The 25,892-nt window shown below is 46.7% G+C and overlaps 1 long non-coding RNA gene across 1 annotated transcript; it reads right to left on the reverse strand.

Annotated features, from left to right (window-relative positions):
- Positions 1–11,141: 11,141 nt before the first annotated feature.
- On the reverse strand, positions 11,142–15,267 carry LOC142707657 (uncharacterized). Its single transcript, XR_012868566.1, has 2 exons — positions 15,194–15,267; positions 11,142–12,994 (listed from the first exon to the last, which is right to left on the reverse strand). It is a non-coding gene; the product is annotated as an uncharacterized LOC142707657 (long non-coding RNA).
- Between the last annotated feature and the right edge of the window lie 10,625 nt (positions 15,268–25,892).

Raw genomic sequence — 25,892 nt, forward strand, 5'->3', positions numbered from 1 at the left:
CATGTGCTCAGAGCAGCAGAGACTGATGAGACCAGGACCACAAAGGTCCCCATGACAAATCAGCAGTAACAGTGGACAGCTCCTATAGACAGGACAGGAAACAGCTCTTATATACAGGACAGGAAACAGCACCTATAACAGGACAGGAAACAGCTCCTATAGACAGGACAGGAAACAGCTCTTATAGACAGGACAGGAAACAGCTCCTATAGACAGGACAGGAAACAGCTCTTATAGACAGGACAGGAAACAGCTCCTATAGACAGGACAGGAAACAGCTCTTATAGACAGGACAGGAAACAGCACCTATAGACAGGACAGGAAACAGCTCTTATAGACAGGACAGGAAACAGCACCTATAGACAGGACAGGAAACAGCTCCTATAGACAGGACATGGGACATCCGTGCCAGCCTTGGATCCAGGGCATTTCCTTATCCTATCTGCCCAGGCCTCATACCATCTGCCTGGGCTTGGAAAGTACCCTGAGGGGGGTTCCATCCTAGGATGGAGCCTCAGACCTCTACCTCCCTGAGCATGCCAGTGGGGGGTAGAGGGTCATCCCAGCTGGCTGGGAATATGCAAACGGTCGTGGGGGTGAGGAGATCATCTCGGGGCAAGGCTATCCTGGCTCCCCCCGAGGCTGGAACCCTGGATAAGGGTATGGAGACGCAGTCCGGCAGGGTTATAGAGGTGTTGTCGTCTGGAGAAGGACCAGCACTGTCCGGACATTTGGATGGCAGTCATGTGGAGGAATGGGGACAGCTGAGGACCGGAGAGACGGTGGAGAACTTCAGCTCCCGTATGGCTATGCGGTTGGAGGAGTATCGGGACCTCAAGAAGTCGCTGCAATGGCTCCATGCGGACTTGGCGGTCGCCAGAGGAAGGGCTGCAAAGGCCTCAGGAGGTAAGAGGTCCCGATACCGTTTTACTGTGAAATCCTTGTTGGAGGAAATAAAAGAAGTGGAAGAAAGACGTGATGAGATTGTGGCAGGCGGAGGGGTGTTTGGAGAAAAATTAAAAAATGAAGAGAGGTTTGCCGAGATGGCAGCACCCATAAAAATAGAAAGTATGGAGGAAGACAGCAGAGCCCCAGACACAGCAAAGGAAAATGTGGTGGAGACAATGGAGCATGAAAATGTAAAGTCCAGAGAAGGCACAGATTCTGAGGCACCCAGGAGCAGTGAGGAGGAGGAGGGTGGACTCACAGCTGGGAATAATCAGGGGAGCTGTGAAACTGACAGTGAGCGGCCTCCAGGATTACTCACTCAGATCCGTAATGTGGAGTCGCCGGTATCCTTCCAGGGATTTTGTTTTGGTGCGGAGTTACCCGCAGAGGAGGAAAAGGAAAAGAAAAAAAAAAAAAGAAGAAGAAAAAAAAGGAAAAGGAAAAAAAATCTGCTAAAGGTTCATTTAAACTTGTGTATACAGCAAGATCCTTCCTGTGCTCTGAGCCAGATGAAAGTCAGGATCAGGGCGCAGGTCCCGCAAGACCCCCAGCTCAAGCCTCTGCAGTGGGGCTGGAGCGGGAATGCGGGGAGAGTGTTACGGGTCCGGCATTAGAACACGTGGTGGTCAAAATGGCGCCGGACGCCAACCCCTGCAAAGGGGGCGGTACTGGTGGCCTGGTGACGCCAGGGGGTGTGTCCCCGTGTCCGGTGAATGGCGAGCCCGGGAAACTGGTCTTTGATGCGAGTCAGGGGTCGGAGAACGGGTAAACCAGAAACCGGATGTGGTGTCTGAAAGCCGGAAGTCTGTCGGTGTCGAAGTAAAGCCGTCAGACGTTCCGGACAAGGGCGGTCACAGAGGGGGCCCGGCTCCGTTGGCCACTCCTCTGTGGTAGGGGGGAGTGGTCCGGCGCCAGAGGCGGCTCCAGTGACGTCAGTGGCTCCTTCGTCCGCATCGCTGAAAAGTGGTGTAGGCGAGAAGGGGGCTGCTGGTGTCAGGGGCGACGGTGGCCCCTTTCCCAAAAATGTTCCGCGCATAGAACAGATGGAGGTTAATGAGGCGGAGGGCACAGCGGGGACATCGCTTATAACATCTGGTGGCGTCCCTGCAAAGGTGCCTGATGATGCGGAGACTGAAGCAGTGTCTACCCACACAAAATGTACAGAAAAAATACATAACATAGAACCAGGCCTGGCCAGAAGGATGACTGCAGGGGGACCTGGTGGGTTAAATGAAAAAGTTGCGGCTGTGGATGTGGAAACTGCTGGGGGTATGCAGGTGTCTGTAAATAAAGTTGCTGGAGTGTCTGCTGGTAATGGGGTGTTGAGTGCTGTGTCTGTGGGTGGTGGGGATGGGGTATCAACCAGGGGCAATGGGCCTGGCGCTCCTCTTGCTGTGACATCCGGCAGGTCTTATGCTGGTGTGGCAGCGGGGGGACAGCGGGCCCACCCATCTTCATCCTCAAGGTCCGGGGACGGTAACTTGCAACAACGTCTCTTGGACGCTTTAAGAGAGGGAAAGCAAACCCTAACCATAGGGGGAGTGCAGAAGGACCTGTCTTTCTGGATAGACAGATATGGTCTAAATGCCTTCCGAGAGCAACGAGGAGATCAGTGGTCGCTCCCAACAGCCGGGCAGGCTGTAGCCAGGAGGAATGTGGTCCGTCTCCGGTGGCGTGGCAATGATGCGTGCCCTCCCAGAAAGAGGGTGGTGGAGCTGCTGCTGGGGATGGGCTTCAAGGCGAGTGACATCTTTGCCTTGATACATCCTCATGGCTCGGTCGAGTTTGACATCAGCTTTGTTCACCTAGGGGGCCTTGAGGTCTTCTGGGGGAACTACGAGCTGATGAAGGACGAGCCTGGCTGGCGAGACTTTGCTGCACAAGCAATTTCTCGCCAAAGTGGTCCCAAGAGAGTGACCGTTCTTACCCGTAACGGGTCACTCTCTTGTATTGATATCATGACCTGGTTGGGAAGGTACGGAGAGGTAGTAGAGATGCCACGGAAGAACATGGATGAGTTTGGCATCTGGTCAGGGGCCTGGACGTTCATGGTTAAACTAAAGCGTCTGGGACAGACGGTGTCCCACATACCATCGTCTGCTTTCCTGGGAAGAGATCGGATCCTTGTCTTCTACCAGGGGCAGCCGAAGTTGTGTCACCGGTGTGGCGACCCCTCACATTTGAGTGCAGGCTGCAAGGTGCAGAAGTGTGCTCATTGTGGGGGGATTGGTCATCTAGCCGCATCGTGTGACCGTATTCGCTGCAACCTGTGTGGTGACTTAGGTCACCCGTTCAGTCGGTGTCCTCGCTCTGTTGTCAATGCTTGTTCCAAACCTGCGGAGGATGAAAGGAGGGAGGCCTCCGAGGGTGCGGGCAGGGACGATGGGGCACAGGGGCAAGGGAAGAATGCAAAGAAGGGTCCCCCTTCTCGCCAGAGAAGGGCGGAGAAGCGAAGGAAGGAGAGGATTTGGAGGGCGCTCCAGGAAACTGGGATGACCTCTGATTCGGATCTGGATGCCCCCCCTGAAGCTGATGCCCCTGGGGAGGCCGAATTGAACGGGGAGATGAGGAGGATCCAAAGGGAGCAGAGGGCTGAGGACTCTCAGTCCTCCCACTATGAAAGTGTGGGAGAGGAAGAGAGGACACCGGGCAAAAACCAAGGGCCAAATACATCTGGCCCCACCCTGGCCCAGGAAGGTAAATCCTGTACCCCCCTGGTGCGCTCTACTGATCGATACCATGCTCTCGTGGACATTCCAGCCTCTCATACTAAGAGGGAGGGCATGGTAGGGCACCCTAGAGTCATTGAGCCTCCCCTGCTGCAGGGGCCGTTGCCCCCAGAGGGGGAGGTTGACCCGGAACTTGGGGATGAAGATGGGAATAGGGTGGTGAGTATGGACTCCTCAGTTTGCAAGAAGCGAGGCAAAGAAGGGGGGTCCTCATCAGATAGAGGGGGGGGTGGGAAGAAGAAAGCCGTCTAACTCAAACATCCATGATGGCGGCACCCACTCCGTTGACGCTGGCATCAATTAACGTTGCCAGCATTAAGTCAGATAGGGCGAGATTTGCAGCCTTTGATTTTCTTGGCCGAGTTGAAGCCGACATTTTGTTTTTGCAGGAGACCAGGCTGTCACTTTTGGCAGACGTCGTTAAATCTAGGAGGGAGTGGCGACGCGGGCCCTCCTACTGGTCTCTTGCGGCTGAGCCCTATAGCGGAGTGGCGGTCCTTTTCACCGCACCGGTAACATGCCGACGGATGATTGAGTTAGAAATGGGGAGGTGCTTGATCTTAGATGTCCTCATGAGGGGACAGGAATTAAGACTAATCAATATATACGGACCCCAGAGCAAATGGGACCGTAAAAGTCTCTTCATGAGGATTAAGCCTTTCCTTTTTTCAGGTCGACAAGTTATCTTTGGAGGGGACTTCAATACTGTCGTGAGGCCCCGAGATAGAGGAGGTTCCGGAGATAAAAAATTGACCTACGATAGTGTAGCATTAAAAAATATAGTTAGCGATGCTCGCCTGGTGGATATCCACATCAGGCATACCCCAGGCCACTCGGGTTTCACCTATCGTAGAGGTAGTTGTAGGTCTAGGATAGACAGGTTTTTTTTGAAGGAGGAAGCCATCTCTTCACCAGTGTCCGTTGTTGAGGTGGAGTTCTCCGATCACTGTATGATTATTTTCTCTTTGAACATTGCAGAGTCCCTCCAGATGGGAAGAGGTATATGGAGGCTGAATTCTACTCTCTTGGAAGAAGCGGAGATAAGACAGGCCTTTGAGGATTTTCTTCAGAGCCAGGTACCTTTGTTGGATCTCAGTGGTACTAAGTCTGAGTGGTGGGAGTTGTTTAAAGTCCGGGTGGCAGGATTTTTCCGCAGGCTCTCGAGCCTCAGGTCCATGAGTAGGTACCGCCTATATCAGGAACTGAGGAGGAAACTCGAACATCTGGTCTCAACCGGGGGTAGTGGGGAGGAGATCTCCGTGGTGAAAGCTTTGCTCAGGAGGTGTCAGTATGATAGGCACACATCTTTAGTTCTTGAAAGGGATTTCGGGAGGTACCGCTCGCCCGACCCCTACAGGAACTGTAAGATGTCAGTGAGTCGTAAGGTTGTGACAGGACTGATTGATAGTACAGGATCTCTGAAGAGATCCAAATCAGGGATCTTGGAGGTCGTCAGATCCTTCTACTCGCACCTCTTGGGGAAGCAAGATCCAAACCGAGACGAGATGTCGGCTTTCCTGGCTGAAACCATCCCTGAGCCAGGGGTAGACCCCTCTCTCGGTGTTTTGATAGACTCGATCAAGGAAGAGGAAGTGGGATTGGCGATTGATGGGCTTGCCCTCAAAAAATCGCCAGGGCCGGATGGCTTAACATCCGAGTTTTATAAGACTTTTAAAGGAACCCTAGTTCCCCTCTTGACTGAGGTGTTTAATGAGTGCCTTTCCTCGGGTACTTTGCCAATGTCAATGAGGAGGTCGGCCTTGATCGTTTTGTCGAAGGGTAAAGACTCGACCCGTATTGAGAATTGGCGTCCCATAGCGCTGCTCAATACGGACAGAAAGGTTCTCGCAAAGGTGCTGTTTAATCGGCTGGTGAAGTTTGCATCCCGGCTCCTTTCGCCGGTCCAGCATTGCTCTGTTCCAGGCCGCAGCACATTTAGTGCTGTCCTCAGTGTCAGAGAGGCAGTGGAGCAGGGAAATTCTGGTCGGTGGGAGGGGTACATCCTGTCCTTGGACCAGGCCAAGGCTTTTGACCGGGTGGACCACGAGTACCTCTGGTCGGTCCTTCTGAGGTACGGCCTACCTGGGGGGTTTGTCAATTGGCTACAGACCTTATACACTGGGGCTGAGACTTGTGCGCTGGTGAACGGTTGGGTTGGAACCCCCTTTGAGGTTGGGTCTGGTGTCCGCCAGGGTTGTCCCTTGAGCCCTTTGCTATATGCGTTCGCAATTGATCCTTTTCTTAAAAGGATCGATCGTGGGCCATTGGCGGGAGTCAGGGCCGGCCTGGAGGGGCCGGAGGCCACTCAGAGGGTGGTTGCGTACGCAGACGACGTCTCCATTTTTGTCTCCTCGAGAGGGGAAGCAGAGTGGGTGATGTCGGAAGTGGAGCGTTACTCATTGGCATCTGGGTCCAAGATCAACCGGGATAAGTGCAAAAGTCTCTGGCTGGGAGGAGGAGATCCTGGTTTTGATCTCCCGGACACCCTTCCAGAGCCTCAGGGGTCTGCTAAGATCTTAGGAGTCGAATTTGGCCCGGGTGATTACCCCAAGAAGAACTGGGAGGATAGGCTGAATCTAGTTGCCCAGAAGGTCGACCAATGGAAGGGTTGGTCCTTAACCCTGAGGGAAAGGGTTCACTTGGCCAAGGCCTACCTGGTGCCCATGTTGCTTTACCTGGGCAGTGTGTGCATCTTGCCAGAACCTCTCTGGACTCGGGTCTATAGCCTGTTCTTCCAGCTGTTATGGGGGAACAGGCTCAACCTAATCAAGAGGGAGGTTACTTACCTACCAAGGACACTAGGCGGGTTAGGTATGGTTAACCCGGTGGTGTTCCTAGTGAACACCTTTGTTAAGATCAACCTGGCAAACCTCTGGCAAGAGAGGGCTCCTTGGTGGATATCCTCCTGCAGGGGGTGGTTTCGGCCTTTTTTCCAGGAATGGGAGAGAGGAGGGCAAGTGAAAGACCTGCGTACACCTCACGGACATCTCCCGGCTTATGCCACCCTGGCGCTGAAGATTGTTCGCCGGTGGGGTCTGGAGGTGTGGGAGATCAGGACCATGTAGAGAAAATTTCTTGACAGGAGGGTCCTGATGACCCACTTCCAGAAGCCCCTGGCGCTCAAAGACTGCCCAAGTAGTGACCTCGGGGTGGGATTAAAACTTTTAAATTCAGCGAGGATTCCCCAGAAGTTTTGGGATCTGGCTTGGCGTTGCTTCCATGGGAGACTGTATGTGAGGGACAATCTAAAGTGCAGAAGCTCTGATGATCGGGATTGCCCCCGGGAGGAGTGTGGCGGAGTGCTGGAAAGCATGGAGCATTTCCTGCTTCATTGCCCTTTCAATACAGAGGTATACAAAAGGGTGGGAGCCTCCATTGGTTGGCCAGGCCTAACCAGCCTCTCCTATGCTGGGTGGGCCTATGGAGTGTTCGGAGACCTCGGTGGTAGGGACCATTGCACCTTGTTTCTAGTCAGTATAGTGGTCAGGCACTTTATGTGGAATGCACGATGTCTAGTTTCTACCAAGAAGAAAATCCTCCTAGTGGATGAGGTTGTTAGCAATATCATGGGTGACCTGGTGAAGGTGCATTCTTTGGAGGTCGGCAGATTGGGAGCATCCAAAGCCTCTCGTCTTTGGAGGGGCTTTTCCTTTTGGGTGCCTTAATGTGTCTGCCTTCATGAGGGAGGGGGGGTCGTCACCGGTGCTCAACTGGAGGTGGGGGTCTGCGTTCCGCTGAGGCACCAAAAAATTATAGAGATAGGGCTCGGAATAAGGGAAAGGTGAGGGTCAGCATAGGGTCAGCTTTCAATAGGGTCAAGAAAGGGCTAGTAATAGGGTAAGGAGATAGGGCAAGCGATAGGGAGGGTGCAGCGGTGGACGTGGTACCTTGGCCTCTGGGGGGGTGCTGGGGGGGGCTTTCCCTTCTCCCTCTCTGGTGATGGGCTAGGTAAGCACTGGAAGATTTTTGTTTTGTTTAGGATTGAAATGGCAGGAAAAAGGTTTACAAGCGACCGAACTTGGTGCTTTCGGGTACGGTGTATTTTGTATATGGTTTGGTATTTGGACAAGTTGGTGATGTGTATTGTATTATAATGTAGAAATGTTGTTAGAATAGGGATAGACTTAAGTGGGTTAATAGATAGGTTGGGAGGGGGTCGGGTGGGGGGGGGGGAGGGGGTCGGGTGGGGGGGGGGGGTTTGCCTGACCCAGCCCCGGACTATGCGGACATGGGAGGACATGGGGCGGGGGGCTGGGCTGGGGTGTTGGGTGTGGTGGTGGGGGCCAGCATCTGGACTATGCGGACGTGAGAGGACATGAGGCGAGATGCTGGCTGGGGTGGTGGAGTTTAGGTAAGAAGGGTAAGGTTAGGGAAAGTCAGGATGTGTATAGTGTGATTAAAAAATATATATATATAAAAAAAAAAAAAAAAAAAAAATTGGGATTAGTATTATTATATTTTGGATTTTTGGGGTTATTATTATTATTGTTTTATTATTATTATTATTATGTTGTTGTTTTATTATTATTATCATCATTATTATATTGTTTCTTTAGGCCCTTGGTTGACGCGGGTCGGGGGATCTTCTGTTGGTACTTTTGATTACGTTTATATGATGTTTGTATATATTCTAGTTATTGTTTAGCTTCGGATGAAGTGTAGATGTAAGTATATAAGAGTGGGGTGTATGTGGCCGGGTCTGGTATCGTTTTCTCTTCTCATATACAGAGATGTATAGAAGAAAATTTGTTTATAAGAATTGGGTTGTGACTTTTTGGTTATATGGAATTAGTTATGTATTTGTTTTTCAGTTTATGTTTTGTAAATTTATATAAAATAAAGAGATACAGGATATAACTCAAGATCAGTACAGGATAAGTAATGTAATGTATGTACACAGTGACTCCACCAGCAGAATAGTGAGTGTAGCTCTGGAGTATAATACAGGATATAACTCAGGATCAGTGCAGGATAAGTAATGTAATGTATGTACACAGTGACTCCACCAGCAGAATAGTGAGTGCAGTTCTGGAGTATAATACAGGATATAACTCCGGATCAGTACAGGATAAGTAATGTAATGTATGTACACAGTGACTCCACCAGCAGAATAGTGAGTGCAGCTCTGGAGTATAATACAGGATGTAACTCAGGATCAGTGCAGGATAAGTAATGTAATGTATGTACACAGTGACTCTACCAGCAGAATAGTGAGTGCAGCTCTGGAGTATAATACAGGATATAACTCAGGATCAGTGCAGGATAAGTAATGTAATGTATGTACACAGTGACTCCACCAGCAGAATAGTGAGTGCAGTTCTGGAGTATAATACTGGATATAACTCAGGATCAGTACAGGATAAGTAATGTAATGTATGTACACAATGACTCCACCAGCAGAATAGTGAGTGCAGCTCTGGAGTATAATACAGGATGTAACTCAGGGTCAGTACAGGATAAGTAATGTAATGTATGTACACAGTGACTCCACCAGCAGAATAGTGAGTGCAGCTCTGGAGTATAATACAGGATGTAACTCAGGGTCAGTACAGGATAAGTAATGTAATGTATGTACACAGTGACTCCACCAGCAGAATAGTGAGTGCAGCTCTGGAGTATAATACAGGATGTAACTCAGGGTCAGTACAGGATAAGTAATGTAATGTATGTACACAGTGACTCCACAAGGAAGGGGGTCAAATTATAATCTGCTGTATTATAGTGTCTTTGTCTTGGAAAATGTCTCTGTCCGGCAACTTGCACATCCACCATGATCGTTCCCACAGACGATGTCATCCGGCTTTCCTTGGCTACAGCGCGATGAATTTATCCATTTAATCTCTGTTCACACATGGCAGTGTTGTTGTAGAAATTGCAGATAAATTTGTTCCATACATCTGAGTGGGGATTTCTCGCAAGCTTTATTTACATGTATAGAATGGATTATTCAATCATTTCCGCATGAAATTTATCACGTGTGAACAGAGCCTTAGACTTACCATGCGCCTCATGCTGCATAATTAGGCAGAGTTGACATTCAGCTCCCGTAGACCCTGTAATGGTGAGCAGATTGGTTGTCACCGAGACGCCTCGATAGTTACAAGAGAACTGATTCCTGGTAGAGGAGATGTTCTTATTATCCTCCACTCACTGTTTAAGCTGCTGTCACGGTTTCCTGCATTGATGGGGCTGCCCTGTGTAGATTCTCATGTGGAGATTAGTTCACAGAATACTACTCAGTATTAGATTAGAGAATGCTCTATGCCCCCCTCTATAATGTATGAGCCCCCCCTCTATAATGTATGAGCCCCCCCTCTATAATGTATGAGCCCCCCTCTGTAATGTGAGTGCCCCCCTCTATAATGTATGAGCCCCCTCCCTCTATAATGTATGAGCCCCCCTCTATAATGTATGAGCCCCCCTCTATAATGTATGAGCCCCCCTCTATAATGTATGAGTGCCCCCCTCTATAATGTATGAGCCCCCCTCTATAATGTATGAGCCCCCTCCCTCTATAATGTATGAGCCCCCTCTATAATGTATGAGCCCCCCCTCTATAATGTATGTGCCCCCTCCCTCTATAATGTATGAGCCCCCCCCTCTATAATGTATGAGCCCCCTCTATAATGTATTAGCCCCCCCTCTATAATGTATGAGCCCCCCCTCTATAATGTATGAGCCCCCCCTCTATAATGTATGAGCCCCCCCCCCCTCTATAATGTATGAGCCCCCTCTATAATGTATGAGCCCTCCCTCTATCATGTATGAGCCCCCCCTCTATAATGTATGAGCCCCCCCCTCTATAATGTATGAGCCCCCCTCTATCATGTATGAGCCCCCCCTCTATAATGTATGAACCCCCCTCTATAATGTATGAGCCCCCTCTATAATGTATGAGCCCCCCCTCTATAATGTATGAGCCCTCCCTCTATCATGTATGAGCCCCCCCTCTATAATGTATGAGCCCCCCCCTCTATAATGTATGAGCCCCCCTCTATCATGTATGAGCCCCCCCTCTATAATGTATGAACCCCCCTCTATAATGTATGAGCCCCCTCTATAATGTATGAGCCCCCCTCTATAATGTATGAGCCCCCCCTCTATAATGTATGAGCCCCCCTCTATAATGTATGAGCCCCCCCCCCTCTATAATGTATGAGCCCCCCTCTCTATAATGTATGAGCCCCCTCTATAATGTATGAGCCCCCCTCCCTCTCACCATATATTTGTGCCCCTGTTACAGTCCGGCGGTTACATTGTTGCAGCTTTTCTCTCCATGACACGGATTATCCCACAGCAGCAAATAGTTGTCAGACTTCATCCTTCAATGGTGTTTCTCTTTATCTAGGAGTCAGTGATACTGTAATACACTATTACGTTTTCTGGCCTGATCCTTTCTACCGGTGTGTAGAGTTGGGGTCTTCGGTGTCATGTGACCGCGAGTTGTTGACGCAGAATCAGTCATTGTCTAAAAACCTGTGTTTATTGAGTTTGCATCAGGACAGACAGTGAGACCAGAGCGAGTCCTGGGGACCACAGACAGGTTCAAGCCATGACTCCGAGGTCCCCCATACACCCCCTGCCCATATTATGGAGAAACATCCCCCACTGTTCACCCTCCAAACAACAGAACACCAAACTATGGACCCTAAAATAATAGCATGATGATGTTGAAGATGATGATGATGTTGAAGATGATGATGATGTTGAAGATGATGATGATGTTGAAGATGATGATGATGAAGGGAGTGGCCGTCACCCCTCATTTCTCACATTTCCAGAATTCATAAATAAAGTCCTGACAGAATTTGCCCCCAAGTTAAAGGAACTCTAGGGAGCTGCAGGCTTGACCTTGACGTGTCCTTGAGAGGTAAAGCGATGTCCTCCGGGGAAGGTGCTCATTATAGAACCAGAACAAATCATTTTGTTTAAGTGGCGACTCTTGAGCGAACGATCTCACCCGAAAGTCTCTCTGCTGAGAATTGTCCATGGTCTCCGATGTTCTCTACAGGGAGGGAAGGGATTGCATGTGACCAATCACCAGTCACCATGAGGACACCATCTGGAAAACGCTCCGACACCAGGCGGTGATGAGTGATATCGGCACGTCAGTGTTAACAGGAATAGATGTGGAACCCAGTCTGGTCACGTATGTTATTTATATGTTGTTAGTCATATATGTTATTCGTAGGTCGTTATGGTTACATATGTTACTTGCAGGTCAGTACAGTTACATATTTTATCTGTAGGTTTGTAGTCATATGTTATCTGTAGGTCGGCACGGTAACATATACTATCTGTTTGTTGGTACAGTCACATATGTTATCAGTAGGTTAGAACGATTATCTGTAGGTCAGTACAGTCACATATGTTATGTGGAGTTCAGTATGGCCACAAATGTTGTCTGTAGGTCGGTATGGTCACATGGGTAGGTAGGTACTGTAACATATGGTAACAGTAGGTTGGTACAGTCACATGTTATCTTTAGATCAGTACAGTCACGTATATTATCCGTGGTTCACAACCGCCAAGTATGTTATCCGTAGGTCGGCACAGTCACATATGTAGGTCGGCACAGTCACATATGTAGGTCGGCACAGTCACATATGTAGGTCGGCACAGTCACATATGTAGGTCGGCACAGTCACATATGTAGGTCGGCACAGTCACATATGTAGGTCGGCACAGTCACATATGTAGGTCGGCACAGTCACATATGTAGGTCGGCACAGTCACATATGTAGGTCGGCACAGTCACATATGTAGGTCAGTATGGTCACATATGTTATCTGCAGTTCACTATGGCCACGAATGTTATCTGATGGTCGGTAAAGTCACATGTTAACTGTAGATCGGTTCGGCCATGTATGTTATCTGCAGTTTAATATGGTGGCATATGTTAAACATAGGTGAGTACGCTCAGGTAATAAATGTGTGGTCAAAGGTTTCCTTTATGGAAAATGAGGGTAATAGTTGAGACTGGTTGTGACCTGCTCATTGGGGTCTTTGCGGAGCATGTGCATGGAGCTCTGTATACACCCGATGTGAAAAGCACATGAACCCACAGGACTCCATGTTCGAGCCTTCACCTCCAGCCGCTGAAGATTCCTCCCTGGTGGATGTTAAGCAGTCGCCCCCTAGTCGGGGTATAAGATAAATCCAGAGAAGGTGCTGTACTTATTGTTGTTACCCCCGTGAGCTTTCCCGCCATCCAGCTTGACGTAAATCTCGTCTCCAGAGTCCAGGTGAAGCACCACGCTGTTACTGGCGTAATCATAGTTCTGATCCGCATCCTGAGCGATCGCACTGGCCCGGACCTGAGGAGGTAGAACAAAACAGAACTGAAGGCTGCAGAAGTGTAACCGCGATGTAGTGCCCTAACACGCCACACGGGGGTCTGAGATCAAATACAGGCCTGGAGAGACACCAGAGAGATAGCGTGAGCGGTCACCACCAGAATCACCGTCATATATACTCAATGCCCTTCGTGAGCAACCGCCAGAGATCGAAGGAGGACGCAAAACCGAAATATAATCACCAGAAATATGAATTATTAACCCTCCAGACACCAGAGATAATAATAATATTATGACTATTGTTACACCACCGGACACTATGGATATTACTATTATTATTACACCACCAGACACTATGGATATTACCTTCAATGGACCCTGAGCTGTCTGCCCATATATGGTATGTTTGTCCATATAAGGTATGTCCCTCAAATGCATCACATTATTATTATTATATATCACTATGGATATTACTATTATTATTACACCACTAGACACTGGATATTACTATTAGGGTATGTTCACACGACCTCTTTTCAGGTGTAATGGCGGCGTTTTATGCCTCGAATTATGCCTGAAAAGACGGCTCCAATACGTCGGCAAACATCTGCCCATTCCCTGCAACGGGTCTTACGATGTTCTGTGCAGACGAGCTGTTATTCGCTGTCAAAAGACGGCGCGTAAAATGACGCCTGCGTCAAAGAAGTGGAGGACATTTCTTGGGACGTAATTCGAGCCGTGTTTCATTGACTCCAATGAAAACCAGTTACAATTACATCCGTAAAAGACGCCGCGAAAAACGCGTGCACTTGTAAAAACGGCTGAAATTCAGGAGCAGTTTTCTCCTGAAAACAGCTCCGTAATTTCAGACGTACTAGGCGTTGTCGTGTGCACATACTCTTATTATTACTACTATTATTACACCACCGGACACTATGGATATTATTATTACTACTATTATTACACCACCAGACACTATGGATGTTACTATTATCACAACACGAGACACTATGGACATTACCTTCAATGGACCCTGAGCTGTCTGCCCATATATGGTATGTTTGTCCATATAAGGTATATTTGTCCATATAAGGTATATTTGTCCATATAAGGTATATTTGTCCATATAAGGTATGTCCCTCAATTGCATCACAGGGATTCCAAGACCCATTTTCCCTTTGAATGCCGCTATCAGCTTTGATCACAGCATTCAAGGGGTTAACGGTTAGAGCGGGCCTGCGGCTGTGTATTACAACCGGTGGCCCGCTCCTAAATGTGCGGGCACACTTGTTGCGCCTGCACGATCAGCATGACCTCTATGTTCGTCATGGTGCAGCCACGTCCTTCCAATTATGATGAGCGTAGAAGTCGTGTCCGCAATAGGTTAAAAATGCAGACAGCGGGGTTATTATTATATTATAACTAACCCAGGAGACATCAGGGATATTATTAGAGTGCCTGTGTAGACTTGGAACCTACCACTATATGGTCACTAATATTGGTCTTTAATAAGTGGGGGTATTATTCAGTAAGGCTGTTCGGGTACTAATCAGTCTCAAGCGGCAGGGATAATACGCTGAGTTCGTACGAAAGGAATCACACCACACAGAGTCTGGTACAAAGCTCCTTACCCAGCATCAGGAGAGGCGTCACTGCTTTCTTACACACATTTGTTCTATATCTCCTTTCTCCTGGGGGTGGGTACATGTTATCACACTTTTATAAAAGCACGTATCACTGTAAGTCTCTTGTTACTTGTGTCATCCTTGGATAGGTTCACCCTTATCTGGTCCATTAGATATGTCTTCATAGTTCATAGTTCGTTCATACCAGGAAGTGACTTGTTATTTTATTAGGGCGTAGTCCCTGTTCAGGGGCCATCTTGCCACGTATACTTATCTAATCCTACTATTGCTTCATCACAATTATGTACACAACTCTATAGTCTATATTTTATTAAAGAAAGAAAATTATTATAAACATTAACTTCTGTCCACTCCATCCTTCACAAGGCCTCAGGCACATGAACGTATTTTTGTCCCCCCGTAAATACTGACGTAAATACCGGTCCGCTGTCACACGTATTCCACCCGTATTTACGGGCATGTTTTCGCTGCAAAATTACACTGCAGAAATCGGCAGCCCCTTCTCTCTATCAGTGCAGGATAGAGAGAAGGGACAGCCCTTTCCGTAATAAAAGTAAAAGAATTTCATACTTACCGGCCGTTGTCTTGGTGACGCGTCCCTCTCTTCACATCCAGCCCGACATCCCTGGATGACGCGGCAGTCCATGTGACCGCTGCGGCCTGTGATTGGCTGCAGCCTGTGATTGGCCTGTGATTGGCTGCAGCCTGTGATTGGCCTGTGATTGGCATGTGATTGGCTGCAGCCTGTGATTGGCATGCGATTGGTCACATGGGCTGAAACATCATCCTGGGAGACCGGACTGCAGGAAGAAGCAGGGAGTTCTGGGTAAGTAGGAAATTCTATTTTTTTTACAGCTTTATCTATATTGTGATCGTCAGTCACTGTCCAGGGTGGTGAGTTACTGGCGATCGCTTAACTCTTTCAGTAGCCTGGACAGTGACTAATTACTGACGTCGCCTAGCAACGCTCCCATAATTATGGGAGCCCCATAGACTTCTATGGGCTGCCCGTGCCGTAATAACGGCCTGAAATAGGACATGTTCTATATTTTTCAACGGCCCGGCACCTTCCTGTAAGCATACGGGGAGGTACCCGTGGCCAATAGAAATCCATGGGCCCGTAATTACGGGCCGTAATTATGGCCCGTGATTCCGGGCGTTTTTACGTTCGTGTGCATGGGGCCTTACTATGTGGTTATGGTGTGGCGGTATTATTCAGTAACAGTATGGGGGCATTATTCAGTCACTATGTGGTTATGGTGTGGAGGTATTATTCAGTAACAGTGTGGGGGTATTAGTCAGTCACTATGTGGTTATGGTGTGGGGGTATTATTCAGTATCAGTATGGGGGTATTATTCAGTCACTATGTGGTTATGGTGTGGCGGTATTATTCAGTAACAGTATGGGGGTATTATTCAGTCACTATGTGGTTATGGTGTGGTGGTATTATTCAGTAACAGTATGGGGGTATTAGTCAGTCACTATGTGGTTATGGTGTGGCGGTATTATTCAGTAACAGTATGGGGATATTATTCAGTCACTATGTGGTTATGGTGTGGGTGTATTATTCAGTAACAGTATGGGGGTATTATTCAGTCACTATGTGGTTATGGTGTGGGGGTATTATTCAGTAACAGTATGGGGGTATTATTCAGTAACAGTATGGGGGTATTAGTCAGTCACTATGTGGTTATGGTGTGGCGGTATTATTCAGTAACAGTATGGGGATATTATTCAGTCACTATGTGGTTATGGTGTGGGTGTATTATTCAGTAACAGTATGGGGGTATTTTTCAGTCACTATGTGGTTATGGTGTGGCGGTATTATTCAGTAACAGTATGGGGATATTATTCAGTCACTATGTGGTTATGGTGTGGGTGTATTATTCAGTAACAGTATGGGGGTATTATTCAGTCACTATGTGGTTATGGTGTGGGGGTATTATTCAGTAACAGTATGGGGGTATTATTCAGTAACAGTATGGGGGTATTAGTCAGTCACTATGTGGTTATGGTGTGGCGGTATTATTCAGTAACAGTATGGGGATATTATTCAGTCACTATGTGGTTATGGTGTGGGTATATTATTCAGTAACAGTATGGGGGTATTATTCAGTCACTATGTGGTTATGGTGTGGGGGTATTATTCAGTAACAGTATGGGGGTATTATTCAGTCACTATGTGGTTATGGTGTGGCGGTATTATTCAGTAACAGTATGGGGGCATTATTCAGTCACTATGTGGTTATGGTGTGGGGGTATTATTCAGTAACAGTATGGGGGTATTAGTCAGTCACTATGTGGTTATGGTGTGGTGGTATTATTCAGTAACAGTATGGGGGTATTATTCAGTAACAGTATGGGGGTATTATTCAGTCACTATGTGGTTATGGTGTGGGGGTATTATTCAGTAACAGTATGGGGGTATTATTCAGTCACTATGTGGTTATGGTGTGGCGGTATTATTCAGTAACAGTATGGGGGTATTATTCAGTCACTATGTGGTTATGGTGTGGAGATATTATTCAGTCACTATGTGGTTATGGTGTGGCGGTATTATTCAGTAACAGTATGGGGGTATTATTCAGTCACTATGTGGTTATGGTGTGGGGGTATTATTCAGTAACAGTATGGGGGTATTAGTCAGTCACTATGTGGTTATGGTGTGGTGGTATTATTCAGTAACAGTATGGGGGTATTATTCAGTCACTATGTGGTTATGGTGTGGGGGTATTATTCAGTAACAGTATGGGGGTATTATTCAGTCACTATGTGGTTATGGTGTGGCGGTATTATTCAGTAACAGTATGGGGGTATTATTCAGTCACTATGTGGTTATGGTGTGGAGATATTATTCAGTCACTATGTGGTTATGGTGTGGCGGTATTATTCAGTAACAGTATGGGGGTATTATTCAGTCACTATGTGGTTATGGTGTGGTGGTATTATTCAGTAACAGTATGGGGGTATTAGTCAGTCACTATGTGGTTATGGTGTGGTGGTATTATTCAGTAACAGTATGGGGGTATTAGTCAGTCACTATGTGGTTATGGTGTGGTGGTATTATTCAGTAACAGTATGGGGGTATTATTCAGTCACTATGTGGTTATGGTGTGGGGGTATTATTCAGTAACAGTATGGGGGTATTAGTCAGTCACTATGTGGTTATGGTGTGGTGGTATTATTCAGTAACAGTATGGGGGTATTATTCAGTCACTATGTGGTTATGGTGTGGGGGTATTATTCAGTAACAGTATGGGGGTATTATTCAGTCACTATGTGGTTATGGTGTGGCGGTATTATTCAGTAACAGTATGGGGGTATTATTCAGTCACTATGTGGTTATGGTGTGGAGATATTATTCAGTAACAGTATGGGGGTATTATTCAGTCACTATGTGGTTATGGTGTGGAGATATTATTCAGTAACAGTATGGGGGTATTATTCAGTCACTATGTGGTTATGGTGTGGAGATATTATTCAGTAACAGTATGGGGGTATTATTCAGTCACTATGTGGTTATGGTGTGGAGATATTATTCAGTAACAGTATGGGTGTATTATTCAGTCACTATGTGGTTATGGTGTGGAGGTATTATTCAGTAACAGTATGGGGGTATTATTCAGTCACTATGTGGTTATGGTGTGGAGGTATTATTCAGTAACAGTATGGGGGTATTAGTCAGTCACTATGTGGTTATGGTGTGGGGGTATTATTCAGTAACAGTATGGAGGTATTATTCAGTCACTATGTGGTTATGGTGTGGTGGTATTATTCAGTAACAGTATGGGGGTATTATTCAGTCACTATGTGGTTATGGTGTGGGGGTATTATTCAGTAACAGTATGGGGGTATTATTCAGTCACTATGTGGTTATGGTGTGGCGGTATTATTCAGTAACAGTATGGGGGTATTATTCAGTCACTATGTGGTTATGGTGTGGAGATATTATTCAGTAACAGTATGGGGGTATTATTCAGTCACTATGTGGTTATGGTGTGGGGGTATTATTCAGTAACAGTACGGGGGTATTATTCAGTCACTATGTGGTTATGGTGTGGGAGTATTATTCAGTAACATTATGGGGGTATTAGTCAGTCACTATGTGGTTATGGTGTGGGGGTATTAGTCAGTAACAGTATGGTGGTATTATTCAGTCACTATGTGGTTATGGTGTGGGAGTATTATTCAGTAACAGTATGGGGGTATTAGTCAGTCACTATGTGGTTATGGTGTGGGGGTATTAGTCAGTAACAGTATGGGGGTATTATTCAGTCACTATGTGGTTATGGTGTGGGAGTATTATTCAGTAACAGTATGGGGGTATTATTCAGTCACTATGTGGTTATGGTGTGGGGGTATTATTTAGTAACAGTATGGGGGTATTATTCAGTAACAGTATGGGGGTATTATTCAGTCACTATGTGGTTATGGTGTGGTGGTATTATTCAGTAACAGTATGGGGGTATTATTCAGTCACTATGTGGGTATGGTGTGGTGGTATTATTCAGTAACAGTATGGGGGTATTATTCAGTCACTATGTGGTTATGGTGTGGTGGTATTATTCAGTAACAGTATGGGGGTATTATTCAGTCACTATGTGGTTATGGTGTGGAGGTATTATTCAGTAACAGTATGGGGGTATTATTCAGTCACTATGTGGGTATGGTGTGGTGGTATTATTCAGTAACAGTATGGGGGTATTATTCAGACACTATGTGGGTATGGTGTGGTGGTATTATTCAGTAACAGTATGGGGGTATTATTCAGTCACTATGTGGTTATGGTGTGGTGGTATTATTCAGTAACAGTATGGGGGTATTATTCAGTCACTGTGGTTATGGTGTGGCGGTATTATTCAGTAACAGTATGGGGGTATTATTCAGTCACTATGTGGTTATGGTGTGGCGGTATTATTCAGTAACAGTATGGGGGTATTAGTCAGTCACTATGTGGTTATGGTGTGGTGGTATTATTCAGTAACAGTATGGTGGTATTATTCAGTCACTATGTGGTTATGATGTGGTGGTATTATTCAGTAACAGTATGGGGGTATTAGTCAGTCACTATGTGGTTATGGTGTGGTGGTATTATTCAGTAACAGTATGGTGGTATTATTCAGTCACTATGTGGTTATGGTGTGGGGGTATTATTCAGTAACAGTATGGTGGTATTATTCAGACACTATGTGGTTATGGTGTGGGGGTATTATTCAGTAACAGTATGGGGGTATTATTCAGTCACTATGTGGTTATGGTGTGGCGGTATTATTCAGTAACAGTATGGGGGTATTATTCAGTCACTATGTGGTTATGGTGTGGAGATATTATTCAGTCACTATGTGGTTATGGTGTGGCCGGTATTATTCAGTAACAGTATGGGGTATTATTCAGTCACTATGTGGTTATGGTGTGGTGGTATTATTCAGTAACAGTATGGGGGTATTAGTCAGTCACTATGTGGTTATGGTGTGGTGGTATTATTCAGTAACAGTATGGGGGTATTAGTCAGTCACTATGTGGTTATGGTGTGGTGGTATTATTCAGTAACAGTATGGGGGTATTATTCAGTCACTATGTGGTTATGGTGTGGGGGTATTATTCAGTAACAGTATGGGGGTATTAGTCAGTCACTATGTGGTTATGGTGTGGTGGTATTATTCAGTAACAGTATGGGGGTATTATTCAGTCACTATGTGGTTATGGTGTGGGGGTATTATTCAGTAACAGTATGGGGGTATTATTCAGTCACTATGTGGTTATGGTGTGGCGGTATTATTCAGTAACAGTATGGGGGTATTATTCAGTCACTATGTGGTTATGGTGTGGAGATATTATTCAGTAACAGTATGGGGGTATTATTCAGTCACTATGTGGTTATGGTGTGGAGATATTATTCAGTAACAGTATGGGGGTATTATTCAGTCACTATGTGGTTATGGTGTGGAGATATTATTCAGTAACAGTATGGGGGTATTATTCAGTCACTATGTGGTTATGGTGTGGAGATATTATTCAGTAACAGTATGGGTGTATTATTCAGTCACTATGTGGTTATGGTGTGGAGGTATTATTCAGTAACAGTATGGGGTATTATTCAGTCACTATGTGGTTATGGTGTGGAGGTATTATTCAGTAACAGTATGGGGGTATTAGTCAGTCACTATGTGGTTATGGTGTGGGGGTATTATTCAGTAACAGTATGGAGGTATTATTCAGTCACTATGTGGTTATGGTGTGGTGGTATTATTCAGTAACAGTATGGGGGTATTATTCAGTCACTATGTGGTTATGGTGTGGGGGTATTATTCAGTAACAGTATGGGGGTATTATTCAGTCACTATGTGGTTATGGTGTGGCGGTATTATTCAGTAACAGTATGGGGGTATTATTCAGTCACTATGTGGTTATGGTGTGAGATATTATTCAGTAACAGTATGGGGGTATTATTCAGTCACTATGTGGTTATGGTGTGGGGGTATTATTCAGTAACAGTACGGGGTATTATTCAGTCACTATGTGGTTATGGTGTGGGAGTATTATTCAGTAACATTATGGGGGTATTAGTCAGTCACTATGTGGTTATGGTGTGGGGGTATTAGTCAGTAACAGTATGGTGGTATTATTCAGTCACTATGTGGTTATGGTGTGGGAGTATTATTCAGTAACAGTATGGGGGTATTAGTCAGTCACTATGTGGTTATGGTGTGGGGGTATTAGTCAGTAACAGTATGGGGGTATTATTCAGTCACTATGTGGTTATGGTGTGGGAGTATTATTCAGTAACAGTATGGGGGTATTATTCAGTCACTATGTGGTTATGGTGTGGGGGTATTATTTAGTAACAGTATGGGGGTATTATTCAGTAACAGTATGGGGGTATTATTCAGTCACTATGTGGTTATGGTGTGGTGGTATTATTCAGTAACAGTATGGGGGTATTATTCAGTCACTATGTGGGTATGGTGTGGTGGTATTATTCAGTAACAGTATGGGGGTATTATTCAGTCACTATGTGGTTATGGTGTGGTGGTATTATTCAGTAACAGTATGGGGGTATTATTCAGTCACTATGTGGTTATGGTGTGGAGGTATTATTCAGTAACAGTATGGGGGTATTATTCAGTCACTATGTGGGTATGGTGTGGTGGTATTATTCAGTAACAGTATGGGGGTATTATTCAGACACTATGTGGGTATGGTGTGGTGGTATTATTCAGTAACAGTATGGGGGTATTATTCAGTCACTATGTGGTTATGGTGTGGTGGTATTATTCAGTAACAGTATGGGGGTATTATTCAGTCACTGTGGTTATGGTGTGGCGGTATTATTCAGTAACAGTATGGGGGTATTATTCAGTCACTATGTGGTTATGGTGTGGCGGTATTATTCAGTAACAGTATGGGGGTATTAGTCAGTCACTATGTGGTTATGGTGTGGTGGTATTATTCAGTAACAGTATGGTGGTATTATTCAGTCACTATGTGGTTATGATGTGGTGGTATTATTCAGTAACAGTATGGGGGTATTAGTCAGTCACTATGTGGTTATGGTGTGGTGGTATTATTCAGTAACAGTATGGTGGTATTATTCAGTCACTATGTGGTTATGGTGTGGGGGTATTATTCAGTAACAGTATGGTGGTATTATTCAGACACTATGTGGTTATGGTGTGGGGGTATTATTCAGTAACAGTATGGGGGTATTATTCAGTCACTATGTGGTTATGGTGTGGCGGTATTATTCAGTAACAGTATGGGGGTATTATTCAGTCACTATGTGGTTATGGTGTGGAGATATTATTCAGTCACTATGTGGTTATGGTGTGGCGGTATTATTCAGTAACAGTATGGGGGTATTATTCAGTCACTATGTGGTTATGGTGTGGTGGTATTATTCAGTAACAGTATGGGGGTATTAGTCAGTCACTATGTGGTTATGGTGTGGTGGTATTATTCAGTAACAGTATGGGGGTATTAGTCAGTCACTATGTGGTTATGGTGTTGTAAAGGATCTGCCAGGCACTGCTTCAGGGTTAACTCCCAGAATTAATCAGTCAACACCTGAGTGTACATCCCTGAGACAGACACCAGCTTCCTCCACTCAGGCTGGCAGGCTTAGGAGTGGGAGAGCCTATTGCAACCTGGCCAGACTCAGCTAGCTCCCGCCCTCGGTCTATTTAAGCCTGCTCTTCCTGTCCATCTGTGCTTGTGAATTCTTTCCTTGAGGTTTCCTGGCCCAGCTACAGCTCCTGCTACTTTTTGATCCTGCTCCATACAGACCCCGGCTTACCGACTACTCTTCTGCTTTTCGCTTTGTACCTCGCACTCTCCTGGCTTGACTCGGCTCGTTCACTACTCTGTTGCTCACGGTGTTTCCGCGAGCAACTGCCCATTTCCCTTGCTTGTGTTCCCTTGTTTGTTTGTCGTGTTTGTCATGCACTTACTGAGCGCAGGGACCGCCGCCCAGTTGTACCCCGTCGTCTAGGGCGGGTCGTTGCAAGTAGGCAGGGACAGAGTGGCGGGTAGATTAGGGCTCACTTGTCCGTTTCCCTACCCCCCCCCACCATTACTAATTCACAAGCCCTATACCTAGTCTACCCTGGTCCCTGACACCATTATGGAACCCCGTGAAACCCTGGCTCAGCAAATGCAGGGTCTCTCCCTACAGGTCCAGGCCCTGGCTCAGAGGGTCAACCAGCCTGATGCTACCTTGGTAGTTCCCCTCACCGCACCCCTTGAACCCCACCTCAAGTTGCCCGACCGGTTCTCAGGTGACCGGAGGGCTTTTCTCTCCTTTCGGGAGAGTTGTAAGCTTTATTTTCGCTTAAAACCTCACTCCTCAGGTTCTGAGAGCCAGCGGGTGGGTATAATTATGTCCCGGCTCCAGGAAGGGCCCCAAGAGTGGGCCTTCTCCTTGGCTCCTGGCGCCCCTGAACTTTCCTCCGTTGATTGTTTCTTTTCTGCTCTCGGACTTATTTATGACGAGACTGACAGAACTGCCTTTGCCGAGAGTCAGCTGGTGACCTTACGTCAGGGTAAGAGACCTGTTGAGGAGTATTGCTCTGACTTTCGGAAGTGGTGCGTAGCTTCTCGGTGGAATGACCCTGCCTTAAGGTGCCAGTTTAGGTTGGGTCTGTCGAACGCCCTGAAAGACCTGCTAGTTAGTTATCCCTCTTCTGACTCCTTAGACCAGGTTATGGCTTTAGTGGTACGACTTGACCGACGTCTCAGGGAACGACAACGTGAACGTTTATGTGTTTTTTCCTCCGACTCCCCCATGATGCCTCCCGAAGTCCCGTTGCTTCGTTTCTCCCCTAAAGACTCAGAAATACCTATGCAACTCGGGACCTCCGTGTCCCCTCAACAACGTAGAGAATTCCGCAGGAAGAATGGTCTCTGCTTCTACTGTGGGGATGTCAAGCATCAAGTAAACAACTGTCCCAAGCGTAAGAATGCTGCCAGAGAGCTCCCGCGTCTAAGTGATCATCGGGGAGGTCACTTGGGCGCACAGGTATTTCCCGTAAATATGAAACGTACTAAGATATTGCTTCCCTTTCAGGTCTCGTTTGGTGGTAGGTCTGCTACCGGCAGTGCCTTCGTGGATTCAGGGTCCTCTACTAATATCATGTCTGTGGAATTTGCTATGTCTCTAGCTATGCCTCTGATTGATTTGCCTAAACCTGTTCCGGTAGTGGGTATCGACTCCACTCCTCTTGCTAATGGTTATTTTACACAGCATACCCCTGTTTTTGAACTCCTTGTTGGCTCCATGCATTTGGAGCAATGCTCTGTACTATTGATGCAGGGATTATCGTACGATTTGGTTCTAGGTCTTCCCTGGTTGTAGTTGCATAATCCTACGTTTGACTGGAATACTGGGGAGCTAACCAAATGGTGTAATGAATGCTTGACGTCATGTTTTTCTGTTAATTCTATTTCTCCCCCTAAGGAGGTGAATACGCTACCCGAGTTTGTTCAGGACTTCGCTCATGTTTTCTCTAAAGAGGCCTCCGAAGTATTACCGCCTCATAGAGAATACGATTGCGCTATCGAATTGGTACCAGGAGCTAAGCTTCCTAAGGGTAGGATATTTAACCTTTCTTGTCCCGAACGTGAAGCCATGAGGGAGTATATCCAGGAATCCCTGGCCAAGGGTTACATTCGTCCCTCTTCTTCTCCGGTAGGTGCTGGCTTCTTCTTCGTAGGGAAGAAGGATGGGGGTCTTAGGCCATGCATTGACTACCGTGGCCTGAATAAGGTCACGGTAAGGAACCAGTATCCCCTTCCTTTGATTCCTGATCTCTTTAATCAGGTTCAGGGGGCCCAATGGTTCTCTAAATTGGATCTACGGGGGGCGTATAACCTTATTCGCATCAAAGAGGGGGATGAGTGGAAGACTGCGTTTAACACGCCCGAAGGCCATTTCGAATACCTCGTCATGCCCTTTGGGTTGTGCAATGCCCCTGCGGTCTTCCAGAACTTCATAAATGAGATTTTGAGAAATTACCTGGGGATATTTCTTGTAGTGTACCTTGATGACATATTGGTGTTTTCCAGGGACTGGTCCTCCCACATAGAGCATGTCAGGAAAGTGCTCCAGGTCCTTCGAGAAAACAAACTGTTTGCCAAAATCGAAAAATGTGTATTTGGGGTACAGGAGATACCATTTTTAGGTCAAATCCTCACTCCTCATGAATTTCCGCATGGACCCTGCCAAGGTTCAGGCTGTGGCTGAATGGGTCCAACCTGCCTCCCTGAAAGCGCTACAGTGTTTTTGGGGTTCGCTAACTATTACAGGAGATTTATTGCTAACTTCTCGGTCGTCGCTAAGCCTCTTACGGACCTCACTCGCAAGGGTGCTGATGTCCTCCATTGGCCCCCTGAGGCCGTCCAGGCTTTGAGACCCTCAAGAAGTGCTTTATCTCGGCCCCCGTGCTGGTTCAGCCCAACCAAAGGGAGCCATTTATTGTGGAGGTTGACGCGTCCGAGGTGGGAGTGGGGGCCGTCTTGTCCCAGGGTACCAGCTCCCTCACCCATCTCCGCCCCTGTGCTTACTTTTCTAGGAAGTTTTCGCCCACGGAGTGTAACTATGATATTGGCAACCGCGAACTTTTAGCCATTAAATGGGCATTTGAAGAGTGGCGCCACTTTCTGGAGGGGGCTAGGCACCAGGTAACGGTCCTTACCGACCACAAGAATCTGGTTTTCCTAGAATCTGCCCGGAGGCTAAACCCGAGACAAGCTCGATGGGCGTTGTTTTTTACCAGAT

This window comes from Rhinoderma darwinii, unplaced genomic scaffold, assembly GCF_050947455.1.
Source record: "Rhinoderma darwinii isolate aRhiDar2 unplaced genomic scaffold, aRhiDar2.hap1 Scaffold_3882, whole genome shotgun sequence".
NCBI classification, from domain to species: Eukaryota; Metazoa; Chordata; class Amphibia; order Anura; family Rhinodermatidae; genus Rhinoderma; species Rhinoderma darwinii.